We start from the raw sequence: 16,264 nt of genomic DNA, 5'->3' as shown, positions 1-16,264 counted from the left end.
TCAGCTTTCCCTCCACACAGACTGGCTGCAGGGCTGGGGCCAGTCTGTGAAACGACCAGTATCATAAATAAACCACCAAGTCAGGACGATCGCGATTGCTCCTCCATCAACTTACATGGCGAGCGTGAACCCAAGTCTACGCAGCTGACCGACCCACCGTCCCTGGGACTGTGTGAGGAGGGGAAACCTGTGCTCGTTCATGAAATTGGGACCATTTGGGAAGAAGGGGAAATAAAGTCACCCCCCTGTCGTGCAAATGTCCCCCTCCCACCCCCAGCCTCTACCATATGGTCAAGCTCTCCCCATCGCCAACACACACACAGGCACGCACGCACTTCTCCGCCCCCGTCCCAAATGAAGCCCGAAAGCCCTTCCCTCCCCCCGCCAGCGTAAGAGGCGGGCAGAGGAGCTCAGGCTCCCAACAAACCAGGGAGGCTCTTATTATGAAGGAGCGCGGGGGGGGGGCCTTCATTTCCTGACAGCTATTTACTTGAAGCAAATGATTAGTTTGGGCAGGATGGTCTCTAGCATTGAATCAATTACAGGACTCTGTTTCTGAGGCCATCAGAGAAAGGGAAATAGCAGCAGGGGGACTGGGACCTTACTTGGGGGGGACGGACAAAAACAAAGTTTTCGTTCTCCTCGTACTATTTTTATGGATTATTAACACAAGAAGGTAAGCGAAGGGATTTCTTCCTTCTCTCTCTCTTTCTCTCTTTTTCCTTCGGGACGTTTTCGAGGTGGGATTCTAGCAGACGGAGAGCTCGGTGTGTCTGGGTGGTATAAGAAAGCTCCTTTGGGGACTCAGGCGCGCGGTGGGAGGGAGACTTTGCCACGCGATTTACCCCCCCCCCCCCCGTCGATCAAGTAGGGAGCTGAATCCCAAGGCAGTGTGTCCAAGACCGCAGCCTTCTCCTGAAACAACAGTGAGCAGCAGGAAAGTTTTTGGATTTGCGGGACAGCTTGTCGCAAAGAGGCGAGGGGGGGCGGTGGTGGAAAAGGAGCTTTCGCCTCCTGCCAAGGTGAGACGCTCTCTTTCTTCCTGGCGCGGAGCTGCAAAGAGGCAGCGCTCCGGAGCAGAGGGGAAGATGGAGAGGTGGGAAATCTCCGAGGATCGGGTCTGGGGATGAGCTGGATGGGATCTTGGGGGAAGATACAGGAGTGGACAGAGAAACGCCTCAGTTCGGAGGAGCAAACACCTCAATTCGGAGTCAAGCTCCAATTCAGATTCCTGCCCGTAAGGCAAGTGTCCCCAGCCAGTCGCCAAGTGATCGCTTCTCCGCGATCGGGCGTTGCTCTCCAGGGAGCTGTGAACTCGGGTCTGAAGGGAGGCTGTGGCGCTGGCGGAAAAGAAAAAACTGCCTGCTTCTTGGCAGCGTTAATGACAACCAGATTCGGAGGAGCGCGCAGGGGCCACCGCGCCGCATTCCTGCAGCTGGGCTGGGAGGAGGGACTGGGGAAGGGGGGAGCAGCAGCAGAAGGGGGGCTCCTGGAGGGGAGAGGAAAGAGGGGCGCGAGTGTGTGTGTGTGTGCGCGCGCGCCTGCCCTAAACTGGAGTGAAGCCCCTTTTGAGTGTATGCCGGTTTAAACAGCGGGGATAATCTGCAGATGAATCACGGTGCAGGAAGAGGACTGCGGAGCTAGCCATGCACCCGTGGCTTCTCCGTCCTGCCTGTGCTCTGCAGTTGCAGGGAGGTCGGGGAACAGCTTAGCGCCTGTTGAGGAAGGTAAGAGGCAAGAAACCGTGGCAGTCCTAAAATCCAGGTCTCTCTGTCTCTTTCTCCTTTCTTTCTTTCCGATAACCACTAGAACTCTTCGTTCCTTGCCCTTTTCTTTCCCCTCTAAACCGAAGCCCCTCCGAATCTGGTGATCCCAGTGTACCAGACCCAGAGGGAGATCCCCACCCCCCCGTCCCTGTTTATCTGCTCTCTTAATTCGAAGAGCTCCCAGACTGTGGCACTCTAAATGTGGCCAGAATATCCTTTCAAAAGCAGATATACTTTCGCCCTTTGGGGTGACTGGCTGCCACTACACCCCCTTCCGTGCCCTCCCCACAGCTTCCCTCAAGACGCGCATTTACGCCGACCCATCCTAGCCTTGCGCGCAAGCTGGACCCGAGAAGCAGGCGAGGAAGAGGAAACTTTTGGTTCGGGGATTGCAGACGCCGCTTATGGAAAACCCGACGGGGCTGTTTGTCTGGCGCTGCCAACGCTGCAAGGCGAGCCGAGTCGCCTTGGAAAAAAAAAAAGTTCTTGGGCGGGCGCACCAGGAAATGGCTCTCTCCTCGCTCGCTTGCTCAACGTTTTCTTTGGACCGGGATCGTCCATCCAGCAGCTCGTGGGCGACCCAAAGAACACGGCCGGCCGGGACAACCCGCTGGAGCGGACAGAAACGGATCTGGGACCAGGCGGAGGTGGGGGAGGGCGAGCACACAACCCCCAAGCGGGAGAGGCGGGATGAAACTCTGGATTAGCCTCCACAAACACACTCCTGCGCAGAGGTTTTTTTTTCCTTCCTTGCTTGCTTTGGAGAAAAAAAGTCCCTGAAGTCCTTTGCAACTCCGCTTTGGCTCCGGAAGGGCCACAGAACTGGGATGTATCTCTCACACCTCTTTGGAGCCTAAGAAAAGGCATTTGTCTTCTCCATTTCTGTGGACATTTCATCCCCCCTCCCCCCCAAAAGGTAAAGCGACTTGGAGCACCTTGATTTTGTTAACGAAGCGGACGACCCTGACGCTCTCTTTTTGCCTCGTTTCTTGACCCAACGGGGCGGACCTGGAGTTCCACTTGCAGCACCTTTTCTGCGGCACTTTGTTCCGAGGTGAGATACCATTTGTGAAATCTGGAGTTTGCCGGAGAGGGAAACAAAAGCGCAGCACCCGCGCGCCCTTCTGCCAGCTCCCCCCTATTTACCCCACCCCAGCCCCGCCTAACTGGAATCCCTTCCATAGGCCACCGTTGATTCGAGTGGCTTTTATATGAGATTGTTTTTTGTTTTTGTTTTTGTTTCCTGATGCTTTGACTTTTGGCAGACACGGGTCTATCCTTGCCTTCCGATCCTAAAGGGCTGCATCACAAGGATTAACTAATTTTCATCTACAGAAAGGGTGCCATCCCAAAACCCACATAAATCAACTCTGAAACATCGCTCGGCTGGAACACCCTGGAATCTACTCCACACAAAGAATCCGGAGCAGGAGCCGGGAGTCCCTGAAACCTGGAGGGATCCTTTTCACTAGGTGATCTGATAGCAAATCCTCCAGGAAGACCATAACCCCTCTCGGCCAAAAACTCACGGGAGGAGGAGAACAGAAGAATAGGCTCCCCATTCGCTTCACCCCGCCCCCAAATTTTTGTTTCTTGAATTTGGTCCAGACAATCCTATTGTTTTCTCGCAGGGAAGGAGTAAAAGCGTAAGGGTGATCTTCTCTTAGTCTAAGCTTTTCTTTCTCTGCTGTCTTTCCTCATTCACTCTTCTTTTTTAAACGAGAGTCCCAATGTGAAGTCCTTGGCCTCTGAGAGGAAACAGATCCTCGAACCAGTTAAGCCGCAGCGCTGCTTTCTAAGGCGCTTTCCTTCAATGGACTTTCGAGGCCAGCGACTCCGGCTTAACAAGGTGTGTGGACAGAGACCCACCAAGTCCTGGCGGGCATTAAATGGGCAGGCTATGAAAAGCGTGAGAACGTAAGCAGTTTCCAAGCTAAACAATGAGATAAGGTCGAGGCGTCTCTTTACAATGCGCAGTGGTTCTGGATTGGAAGCTGGCTCGCGCCGCTTATTCTGGAAAGGATCCCTTAAGTCGAGTCAGGCTGGTTGATGCCTGACTTTTCCCCTTTGCTCCATGGGTTTATGGAATATGGGTGAAGTCCGAGGGCCCATTCATACGTGCATGGTTATCATCTGATCACACGCGTTGGTGACTCGCAGTTGAACGTGTGAACAGACCGGGGCTGCAAAGCATAGCTTTTGAAGCGGCATGTCTTTATGGTCTGTGGTGTCTCATTCACAAATGGTTCTGTCTTCTGTAAGCGAGGAAACGGACACAAACCAGCGTCCAGATGTTGTTCTTCAGCGATCATCTCAAAATCCAGGCCTCATGCTAAGACACTGAAACGCGGGTCAGAGTGCATAGCAAGGAGATGGGGAAGCAGGCAACTCGATTTTTTGGGAGGTTTTTGCATTGACGTGGTTAGAATGTCGCTTCACAAGTTACGTTTTGCCCTAGAAATCTTATTGCTAATACGTGAAAGGCGCGCCTGGTAGCAAATCGAAGTTATTGCACGATGCCAGATATAATCGGGATTCGAACCCGCGCCTGAGTTTCCTTCCCTCTTGCCGAGAAGGCCACAATGGCTGTCGAGTCTATGTCTCAATATTGCCGCTTTTAAAAACACGGAGAAAGGAAAGAGCGTGGATTTGAAACGAGAGGCATCTGTTATGTGCTGGCTTTAGGAAGGAGGGTGGTGACTTTTAAAATACATGGGACCCCTCAGGAGAAGAGGGGAGAGAGGGCGGGGCGGAGGAACCTTGGAAGACTCGAGCTTGCAAACTTCGCTTTGTTTTGCTTTCCCAGGCAAGACCTTGCTGATTCCTATACGGATGGAAAACAGCGGTCTCCAAATCGCTGACTAGGGCTGGGGCTGGCGAGAAGTCATGAATGTGGTTTGCTGCTCGGCTACAGAATCATATTCCCCCTCCCTTTACTAAAACTGTCGAGTCTGCAGGTCGCCCCCCCCCCCGCAAAGACTTCTCACGATAAAGTTGAGCAAGGGCGGGAGGGGAGACAACTAGCGAGGAGTCACCATACCCCTTATCTTGACACGCGACGTGCATTGCAGGGGGTCAGACTAGATGACCCTCGGGTCCCGATTCCACCTCTACAATTCTACAATTCCGTGTGATCTGCCAAGAAGAGCACGGGGTGGTGAACTCCTTAACTACCGGGAAATAGCAAAGTCCATGATCAGCACCACACCAGGAGTTGGGGGTGGGTGGGGGAAGGCGGGGGATATGAAAGAGAAAGAGAAGAAGAAAGTCTAGAGTTTAAGACTAGGCACTAGAAACGCTGGACTCGTGTGTGTGTGTGTGTGTGTGTGTGTGAGAGAGAGAGAGAGAGAGAGAGAGAGAGAGAGAAGTGGTGGAGGAATCGCGCAGATTTCTTGAAGGCTGCTGTGTTGACTGTGTGATGTGGCGGGGTGGGTCGGCTTGGACCGTGCCAGATACTCTGATTTCCCAAGGGAAGAGGCAGCCAGTAAATTATAGCCGCGAGGTCAGATTGGTCCTCTGCTCCGTTTTGCAACAACGCACAACAGCAGCGAGGCGCTGAGGTTGGCGGTGCTCTGCTGCCCCCCAGCGATTATTTTGGCGAATTGCGAGCGCCTTGTGCCAGAGAGCGAGGGGGACGTGGACAGGAGACCCCATTCATCACTACAGTAGTAGTGAATCTGCTTTTGAGCACTCTCCCTTCCTCACAATAGGGAACTTCCTGCGGGGACGCATGACGGACTGAATGGAAAGCCCTCTTGCTTACAAGATATGTGGGGACCCTCAGCTGCTGCTACTCTAACTCCTGGGCTTTTCTGGCCACGCTGCAAGTAGTACCCTACAATGAGCGAAGCCTTAAGATCCATTCATTCACCTAATAGTTGAGCATGATTTAAGTTTGGAGAGTCCTGCGTTGGTTGGTGCCCTTGGTTTCAGAGGAACTTGATCTTGTAGCCAGGAGTTTGGAACAGAAGGCTCTTCCAGCGCTCTAATTTAACACATATACATTATTATAATTTGTTATCCCTCCCTCTAATTTTGAACTCATTGTCCCTGAAATGAAGCTGAAGTGGAGTCTCTGAGAAACAAGTGGGAGTTGTTTATATGCTTGGGGGAGCTTGGAATGTTTGCAGAAGTACAAAAACCCCAACCTTAAAAACAACAACAACACAAGACCACAAAGTGGACAAAGAATACCTCTGAACATGTGCAGAGTAGATTTCTTTCAACATCGGAGTGGTCACAGGTCCACAAACAGTCCCAGGGTTTTCAGAGCAGGGAATGTGGCATCTCAACCCAGACACCTCTTGCTTTAAATATTAAGAACTAGCAGAATACCCTGCCCCTAAAAAGACACACAATTTACTACTTCTTATCCCTGTAAATTCTACTTACTCTGGTTGAATCAAATTCTGACCCTAGAGAAGTCAATGTGGGCACTGTTATTTTTGCTTAAAGTGAGAATAACAGGAGCAATAAATCCTGCTTCAAGAGGTTTATAGCGCAGTGGTGAATTCATATGATGTATTTCTTTCAACGGAGTTGATAACTGCGGTCAGTTTTGATAGTGTGTGGATATGTGATTCTGGTTTTGTGAGTGGACCATTCTAAATACTTGGTGGGTCAGTCTATATAAGAAGTTCTGAAAGATCTCCAATGTGGTTCTCCAATGAGCTGGACAGAATGGTGTGTGTGTGGGAATCTAAGTGAGTCATGAGCATATTCTCATGACCATTTCTTCCATGTTGAGTATAAGCAGATGTTTTTGAATTTTTCTGCATGTTCTAATCATCCTGCCTTTGCCTGCTCCAAGTCATTTCCAGGGGAACAGCCCAAATCTTTCTGGTTAAACTGTTTTTTTGGGGGTGGGGATATTTTCCAGGTTGTGTTGTGTGGCCAGATTCCAAAGTCAAGTCGTGTGGATTTAGCTAGTCAAAACAATTGCTGTGACAACCTGCCTGACATGCAGCGAACGAACTAGCCTGAACGAGGAAAACCTTTTAAAAAGTGGTTGTGCGAATTTATTATCAGACTCTGAACCCTGTGATTTTCAGTTTTATCTCCCATGCAGAATCTGACGGAAATCAATATTGCCAATTAAAAAATACAATTCCACCACAAGTAACTGACACACACACGGAAAGGGACTGAAGATAAAGCAGGAAAAGTTTGAACCCAGTTTAAATAGCCCGGAGTTCACTTTTCAAGTATTCTGAACAGAACTTCATTTATATATAATAAAAACCACTCAGTTGAGAAGTAACGTTGAAGTCCCACCTCTCCTGCTAGATCTGTTGTGGCTCCTTGAGAACAGACCTCATGGCTTGACCTTGTGACTTTCCATTGACCCTAATAAAGGCATCATGTTACGGCTACTACCTCTGAGATCAGTAAGGCATGGTGAATATTAAGCTGGTGTCTAGAAATAATAATTTTTAAAGGCATTGAGACTCCAAGTAAATAGCTCAGTTGGTCAGAGCGTGGTGCTGATAATGCCAAGGTGCATATGGGACACCTGCATATTCCTGCGTTGCAGGAGTCTAGATGATCCTCAGGATCCCTTCCGACTCTACAATCCTATGATCTCCTTTTCTTACGGGGTTGCTGTTACACGGCTATTAAGAAATGAGGTGGCTTGCCCCAAGCAAAAATCCATTTTTGTGACATTGCGGGTTTTACTCAACTTTAAGGATTCCATGTGCTGAATTGAGAGAGGCTGGTTCTCCCCAGTTCAGAGTGGATTGTGACTCCAGAATCCCTTTGCTTCACCATATAGCTAGCAAAACAGCAACGGTTTGCTTGCTTAAGGCACCTGGAAGTGCTCACCAAACGTATTCCATTTCTGGCATGTTGTACCTGTGCTTCTGGCACTCTTTGACTGGAGGGTGTGTACGAAATGTGCAATGGATGATGGGAACTGATGCTCTTGCCTCAACACTGGATTAGTTTGCAATACTGGAAACGCTTTATACTGCACAATGAGCATAGAATTCATTTTATATTTTTGTAACCCATTCCTAGGCACGTTTACTACTCCTGAATTCAGTGGGGCACATTTTATTTTATTTACATTGATACCTCACCTTTCCTCCAAGGAGCTCAAGGTAGTGTTCATGGTTCTCCCCCTACCCGTTTTATCCTCTCAACAACCCTGTGAGGTAGGCTGGACTGAGAGATAGAGACTGGCCCAAGGCCACCCAGTGAAGTTCATGGCTAAGTGGGGACTTCAAATCCCTGTCTCGCAGGTCCCAGTCATCTCTCTAACCTCTGTAGCAAACGGGTTAAGTATCCTCCAGCTTCCTCCAGCTGCTTTAAGGGTCAAAAGGATTCCTGAATGGTTGGCTTACATATGGAGGGTGTGGGTGGCGCTGTGGTGTAAACTACAGAGCCTAGGGCTTGCCGATCAGAAGGTCGGTGGTTCGAATCCCTGCGACGGGGTGAGCTTCCGTTGTTCGGTCCCAGCTCCTGCCCACCTAGCAGTTCGGAAGCACATCAAAGTGCAAGTAGATAAATAGGTACCGCTCCGGCGGGAAGGCAAAAGGCATTTCCGTGCGCTGCTCTGGTTCGCCAGAAGCGGCTTAGTCATGCTGGCCACATGACCTGGAAGCTGTACGCCGGCTCCCTTGGCCAGTAAAGCGAGATGAGTGCCGCAACCCCAGAGTCGTCCATGACTGGACGTAATGGTCAGGGGTCCCTTTACCTTTACCCTTTACATATGCGCAGCTTCACATTCTCTTTCCTCACTGTGTAAGTAGCTAGAAATCCTGGCTGCCCTGACATTAGCGACCTACAGCTTGGCGTTTATGTTCAGAGAATCCGAAACCTTTTTTGAGTTAATACTCCTGTGTTACACCAGTGAGGCACACATACCATCCTGGAATCTCAGTCAAGCAAAAGGCAACAGATGTTATCATGCGAAGATCCAGTAATCCTTTAGTGATATAACATATTAATGAGAAAAGGAAGTCTAGATGCCAAGATAGGAGAGTCGTAAGTGCACATATTTGGGTTTCTTTGGCAGAAAGGGTGGGATAGAATTAGAGTTAGTTTATAGTAGTAGTAGTAGTAGTAGTAGTAGTAGTAGTAGTAATTTATTTATATGCTGCCCATCTGACTGGCTTGCCCCCCAACTACTCTGGGCAGCTTCCAGCAAATTAAAAACATTAAAAACATTAAGCACAGTAAAACATCAAACACTAAAAACTTCCCTATACAGGGCTGCCTTCAGATGTCTTCTAAAAGTTATATCATTACTTATCTCCTTGACATCTGATGGGAGGGTGTTCTACAGGGAGGGTGCCACTACCGAGAAGGCCCTCTGCCTCGTTCCCTATAACCTCACTTCTTTCAGTGAGGAGACCGCCAGTGTCTGGGCTGAACGATGGGGGTGGAGACACTCCTTCAGGTATACAGGTCCGAGGCTGTTTAGGGCTTTAAAGGTCAGCACCAATACTTTGATTGTGCTCGGAAACGTACGTGGTAGTAGTATTTTTACATTGGTAGGGAAATAAAGGACCAGTTCACACATGCGTATTCATCACCCATGGACTGCTGCTCAAGCATGGGCATAGCTGCCCCCCCAGTAAATAAATAAAAATAACTAACTGAGCAATTGCATTGAAGATAACTTGGTTCTGCCTCACCCCAGCATAAAACCTGTCCCTCCCCCCAAAAAATAAATAAATCATGGCTATGCCCATGGCTTCACTTAGCAATTTGCACGTGCCGATGACCTATCACAGATTGGGCACAGCAGACAGAATCTTTTTATCACAGGTTAGCTGAAACTTAAAAAACCCTTCCCTTTAGTAGGTGAACAAGACTTCTCACTACACGGGTTGATATTTCACTCCAGCCAGTGACGCTTATCCAAAAACAAGAGGCCACACTTAGAGCGAGTAGATTACATGGTAGCTTGTCGCTCCAGAATGCCAACCCTTTTGGGGCACTGATCCAGCAGGTTCCCCATATTCTCACTTAATCAACAGTTTGCTGCTTTACAATGATAACAGCAACACAGGACTCCAAATGCATATATGTTTAGAGATGTTTTATTCAAGGTGGCGGAACCCTCCACCACATGAAGTTTCAACTTGGGCCAATATGAAGCTCACTGGGGTTTTCAAACCACGCCAAGCATACTTTACCACAAATGGGAGGCTGGCACTCATTAGTAGACCTGTAACTTAAATGGCCCCGGGTCACATCTGCATCACTCAATGTATTTGATGCAAGGTTGTGGCAAGGTGGAGCAGCAAACTAGGGAGGCACTGGGAAAAGACCCTTCTCTTCTTTCTTCTCCTCTGCTCTTTCAGCATTTCCTTGGCTGGGAAACAGTCCAGGAAATGAAATACTTGCAGCGGGTAATGGGCCAAAAGGGGGAAGTGATATCCATCAAACCAAGGAGGAATTGACATTTTTTGGAAAGCAATCTTGGACACGGCTCTTGGACGGAGAATTTGATCCTGTAACTCATTCAGGTTTTACGCCTGTGAATTCATCATCTTTAAAATGGATCTAGGAAGCCAATTTTTTATTGCCTGCTCCTCTCTCCCCTGGAGTCACTGAAAGCAGCAGAATCCCCTGCTATTCCTTGCACTGGGAATTTCTGCTTTCGGTAGAACTCTGCTAGGAAAAAAGCCAGCAACCGTGAAAAGTTGCAGGTGGCCCCGTGAACATGTTTAAATGAAGCTTGCAAAATATAAAGCTTTCTTCAAAATGCGTTTCTTTTTATTGGGCTTCCTTGATGCTTTCTTGGAAAAGTGCAACATCTCCTTGGGGGAGACTATAGGCTGATTAGCATCTGATGACCCACAAGGAGGTTTTCAATCCTTGCAAATGTTGGACAACCTTGCGATTATGTAACTGGTTCCTTACCTGGTTCTAATAATGCATGGGCAGTTTGTAGGACTATGGGGTCATGGCATTTAGCAAAAGCAGAGCAGAAATAGATTTTTTCCCCCATTTTAAAATCAAGGTTTTCCAGCAGATGTTATTTAGGTAATCTGGATTCATTCCAAAATTGATCTGTCGCCTCTGAGGCTAAAGTTTGCATCAGTCAAAAGTAATAGAACAGTTGCTGTATCAGCGTGAATCAACAGTGCCGCCAACTGGCCTGTTGGAGTAATGCAGCCAATTTACACCGCAGGAACTTCATTGCAGGGATCAACCGTGTTTTAGGAGGAGGTATGGGTGAATTTTCTTTCTCTTGCTCCGTTCGCTCTTCTAAAGCTGGTCCCCTGACTTCTGCTTATCCATCAACCATACTTTAACATGCCATTGCTTGTGAGAGGCAGACAGAATTTTGTGAACTGGCTATTTTAGAGCAATACAGTGAAAGACTGTACTTTAGAAACCAACACCTAAGAACTTGTGTAGCCCACTCCTATGCATGGTTACTTCCAGGTAAGCCCCATTCTGTTCAATGTGGCTTCCTCCCAAGCACGTTTGCATAAGATTTTGCAGCGATAGGCAGCAATTTTATGCACATTTTAGCTGGGAATAAACCATGACGCGAACAGTTTGCTTGTATTTTGTATTTTTTTTTAAATAAACATGAATACAATTGAGCTGCTACTTTGCTTCCCTTCTGAGGAACTGCAGAATGGCTGGCTTGGTGTTGTTTATTTTAATGCCCACTTACTAGTGTTTTTGGTCTTAACTTTTCTAACAAAGAAGGGAGTAGCTCAAATTTCCATTTGCTCTACAAACCAACATGCCATCTTTTCTCTCTCTGCCCCCCCTTGTATTTTCCAATTTGATGATCACCAAAATCAGGAACTTGTGGAGCAGCTCTCTACCCTGCCCCAAGCTGAATCGGCGCAAACAACAATTCCAGGGAAACCAGAATTTGCTCCAATTGAGTGCTAGAGAGTGCATTTACACTGAGAAACCTCCAGGTTAAAAACAGAGCAAAACTTATTGGACACAGAGCTTTAAATGTGAACCCGTGTCAGGAAAGAACACAGCAAAAGTGTGGATAAGCCCTGATGTGGTTTATTTTAAATATGAACACTTTATCGTAGAATGTTTCTAAGCACACTGATTTGGAGTATTTTTCACTGAACTCAGTGCATTTTCTTTGTAAATAAATGGGAGTTGGTTGCAAGAATAGACACCACAGGCAGCTTGAAGCACAAGAGATTAGCTAATCAGAGAAGATTATGGGATTTTTTAAAAAAGATGTATGTACTGTGGATTCTTTATCTAGGAAAAATACAGGCTAGAACTGTGATTTTAAAAAAAAGGCGAGGGGAGAAGAAGGCTGGAAGGGAAGACGTCTTTGATGTCCAAGAGTCTCTTATCAGAGGGAGGCGGTTTACATAAACACATGGCCATTATTGCTAATTGAAAAACCAAGGCAGATGACTTGTTTCTGCAGGAATGCCATCTGCTGAATTTCTGGAGTTGTTGTGCATGTTCTGGTCATCTGTCAGTCCTGGTGGGGGAATGCAGGCTGCGGCTCACCCCTCTACTTACAGAAGGGCAGCCAGATCGAGATTGCACCATTTCAGTGGTCAGTAAATCACTCCTTTGGTTTTTCCTTGGTATTGGTTTAATGCTCCTCCCTGATATGCTGTTACAGTCCCAATGCATGTCACAAGTACAGTCTGTATTTAGGAACACAGAGAGCTTACCTTATACAGAGTCAGATAATTGGCCCATCTAGCACAATACAGTGGTACCTTGGGTTACAGACGCTTCAGGTTACAGACGCTTCAGGTTACAGACTCTGCTAACCCAGAAATAGTTGTTGTTGTTCAGTCATTCAGTTGTGTCCAACTCTTCGTGACCCCATGGACCAGAGCACGCCAGGCACGCCTATCCTTCACTGCCTCTCACAGTTTGGCCAAACTCATGTTAGTAGCTTCAAGAACACTGTCCAACCATCTCATGCTCTGTCGTCCCCTTCTCCTTGTGCCCTCCATCTTTCCCAACATCAGGGTCTTTTCTAGGGAGTCTTCTCTTCTCATGAGGTGGCCAAAGTACTGGAGCCTCAACTTCAGGATCTGCCCTTCTAGTGAGCACTCAGGGCTGATTTCTTTAAGAATGGATAGGTTTGATCTTCTTGCAGTCCATGGGAAATAGTACCTCGGGTTAAGAACTGTGCTTCAGGATGAGAACAGAAATCAGGCAGCGGCGGTGTGGCAGCAGTGGGAGGCCCCATTAGCTAAAGTGGAGCTTCAGGTTAAGAACGGACCTCCGGAACGAATTAAGTACGTAACCAGAGGTACCACTGTATTGTCAATTCTGACTGACAGAGGTTCTCCATGGTTTCAGACAGGAGCTTTCCCTACCTCTGTCTGGAAATGTCGGGGATTAAACATGCAAGCCCAATGCTGTACCACAGAGCTCTGGTTCTGTCCCAAGGAAGGACCTTATTCATAGAATAATAGCACCTCAAAGTAGGAAAGGGTTCCTGAGTATCATCTAGTCCAACCCTCTGCAATGCAGGAATATGCACCTGTCCCATGTGGGGATCAAACCTGCAACCTTGGTGTTATCAGCACCATGCTCTAACCAGCTGAGCTATCCAGGCTCTAAGCCTATGGAACCCGGTATACCCAGGCGGGCTCCCATCCAAGTATTAACCAGGCCTGACCCTGCTTAGCTTCCAAGATCAGATGGGATGAGGCGTGTTCAGGATAGTATGGCTGTAAGCTATTCATTTTCTATCATACATGGAAAAGGAGTTTTGGTTGAAGTTGCTTAAAGCTAATTCACTTTTTTTCTACAGATGGCGACAAATAATAGTTTAGTAGGGATGGATAAGAATGCGACTGGCAGTTCTATGGATGGTCTTTTGGGAGCATCTATGCTTGTGTTGTACCTTCGTCCAGTAGAAGAGGTGGATGCTATAAACAGCAGAATCCTAAATATCTTTATTAAGTCTTTTGAGTAAACATGCTTAGGGTCATGCTGTAAATTTGCTGTTGACAGAACCCACTTCTTCAGCTGGGCAAAGGGAAAACACAAGATAACATCTGGTGTAAAAGCAGCGTGCGCTGTCGCTTGTGTTTAACTGTGCATGTTGCGTAAGGAAAGAGGTACCGAGTTGTCATTTATAAGACAATATTTCTTGGCCTGTCAAAGTCTGGCTGCTATATTGTTTCAGGACCATCTGTTATGTGAGTTGATCTAGCATAGTGCATCATAGGCTATGGCCAAGATCCAAAAAGCAACTTTTGTACACTCAGGACCATGTGCACTGGAGTGTTTTGCCGTGTGTGTTGGTTTGTGTGTGTGTGTTAAATTGCTGTTTAACCCCACCCTTAAACTGCTATTTGGAATAGCTGTGTGGATTTCATGGTGACTGCATTTGCAAGTTTGTATCAATGCTGATACAGAATAGACAGTGTGCTACAGAATGCTTTTTTAAAGAGAGAGAGAGAGAGAGAGAGAGAGAGAGAGAGAGAGAGAGAGAGAGAGAGGAAGAAACTGCATCTTAGGGCCTGACCCAGCAGCAACACCACTTCCAACACACTACTGCAGGGGTCAGCAAACTTTTTCAGCAGGGGGCCGGTCCACTATCCCTCAGACCTTGTGTGGAGCCAGACTATATATTTGGGGGGGGGGGATGAACAAATTCCTATGCCCCACAAATAACCCAGAGATGCGTTTTAAATAAAAGCACACATTCTTCTCATGTAAAAACACACTGATTCCTGGACCGTCTGTGGGCCGGTTTTAGAAGGCGATTGGGCCAGATCCAGCCCCCAGGCCTTAGTTTGCCTACCGATGCACTACAGACACCACCACAGCAACCGTGCCAGGATTTATACCTGTGCATTAATTAAAAACTACCTCTTTTTCTTTCTTTTTTTCAAAGATGCAATAGCCAGCCCTGTGTGTGTTTGTCTGCAATTTGCAGCAGTGCAGGGGGAGGAAAGGTTTAACCCCCTTTTTCCCGCTGAAATTCTGACAAAAATCAAAATGTGATGATGTGAAGTGTTTTGAACACTCTAAATACAAAGGTAGGTGTGTGTGTGTGTGTGTGCTTTTTAAAAGAACCTCAGCATTTGCAATGCACATATTTTTAGACTTGGGAACATTTGTCAGTGATGCTGATTATGGCTGGTGTCAAATATGAAATCTCCCATGCTGTCAGCTGTCAAACATGAAATGCCATTTCATGTCATCTATTCAATGCTGTCTGTAAATATACTAAAATGAAATATCTTTGGATACCAAATAAAGTGCATCAAATAGTCAGGAAGTAACTGGTGCATGCCTGACATTAGAATTTGCAGAGGACTGTTTGGGGGAGCAGATATACCGGCTCAGACGATTTGCCTACCTAGTCCATTACTGATGACTCTGATTTGCAGTAACTCTCCAAGGTCTTGGGCAGAGGTCTTTGATGTCACGTGCTACTTGATCATTTTAGCCAGAGATCCCAGGGACTGAACACAGGACCTCCTGAATGCAAAACTACAAGAAATTATAATTTCCTCATAAAATGCAAAAATGTTTCTGATCAAGTTTGTTTCAGCCACCGGCAATTGCATACTGACATGTACAGGTGAAACTTGAAAAATTAGAATATCGTGGAAAAGTCCATTTTTGTAAGCAATTGTTTTCATTAGCTACTGGAGTTTAATATATGAGATAGACTCATGACATGCAAAGCGAGATATGTCAAGCATTTGCTTGTTATAATTGTGATGATTATGGTGTACAGCTGATGAAAACCCCAAAGCTGAAATTGTTAATTTGGGGTTCTCATCAGCTGTACACCATAATCACCACAATTATAACAAATAAAGGCTTGACGTATCTCGCTTTGCATGCCATGAGTCTATCTCATATATTAGTTTCACCTTTTAAGTTGAATTACTGAAAGAAATGAACCTTTCCACGATATTCTAATTTTTCGAGTTTCACCTGTATTTTGTGTATGCAGCTTAGCACAGATTGAGACCAGCTTGCTAAACCAGACAGTACCTCAATGGTCCTGCTGAATGTTCCTAATGACTTCACCCATGTTTTCTTTGTAGAGCCTTCACCAAATCCCAGAGTCAGGCAGGCCCATCTAATCCCAGAGTCAGTTCCAAGACTTCCATTGGGTTCAAAGGCAACTCCACTTGAAAAGAGAGCTCGGTGTTTGCCTTTTAGATATGAGCAGGTGGGCAGCTTGATTACCCAAGACTGTAAATTACACATGGCACATAGAGAAAAAGCTTGTTAGTTGTTGTCCTTGAGAGATTAGCCATCGATTTACGACCATTCGCTCTGCCAAACTTAAAGGAGAATGCAATGATAGTAGTAATGTATTGCTTGTCTTGCTCTTCAAGAAACAAAATACAACATGAACATGGACCCAGTCTTATATCCCTTTTCGTGTATAGCAAGAGAGTTTCGTCATACATTTAGAATCTAGTTTTTAAATGATCAAGGATATTTATTTTACAAGAAAAATACATGTCATATATTTATATAAAATGGAAATCCTGGCATACTAAAAACCCAGCAAACTATGATAACCATTCCCCCCACCCCAC

At 46.8% G+C, this 16,264-nt stretch overlaps 1 protein-coding gene and 1 pseudogene across 1 annotated transcript in view; one reads left to right on the top strand and one right to left on the bottom strand.

Moving 5' to 3' along the window:
• Positions 1–476: 476 nt before the first annotated feature.
• PDGFRA (platelet derived growth factor receptor alpha) overlaps positions 477–16,264 on the top strand; it is a 52,147-nt gene continuing 36,359 nt past the window's right edge. Inside the window, 1 exon segment of the mRNA XM_033159933.1 lies at positions 477–676. The gene's annotated coding sequence lies outside the window, so the exon portion shown is untranslated.
• On the bottom strand, positions 13,307–13,425 carry LOC117053525 (annotated as a pseudogene).

Source organism: Lacerta agilis, chromosome 9 (genome assembly GCF_009819535.1).
Source record: "Lacerta agilis isolate rLacAgi1 chromosome 9, rLacAgi1.pri, whole genome shotgun sequence".
In the NCBI taxonomy this organism is placed as follows: domain Eukaryota; kingdom Metazoa; phylum Chordata; class Lepidosauria; order Squamata; family Lacertidae; genus Lacerta; species Lacerta agilis.
This window is presented reverse-complemented; position numbering and strand designations above follow the sequence as displayed.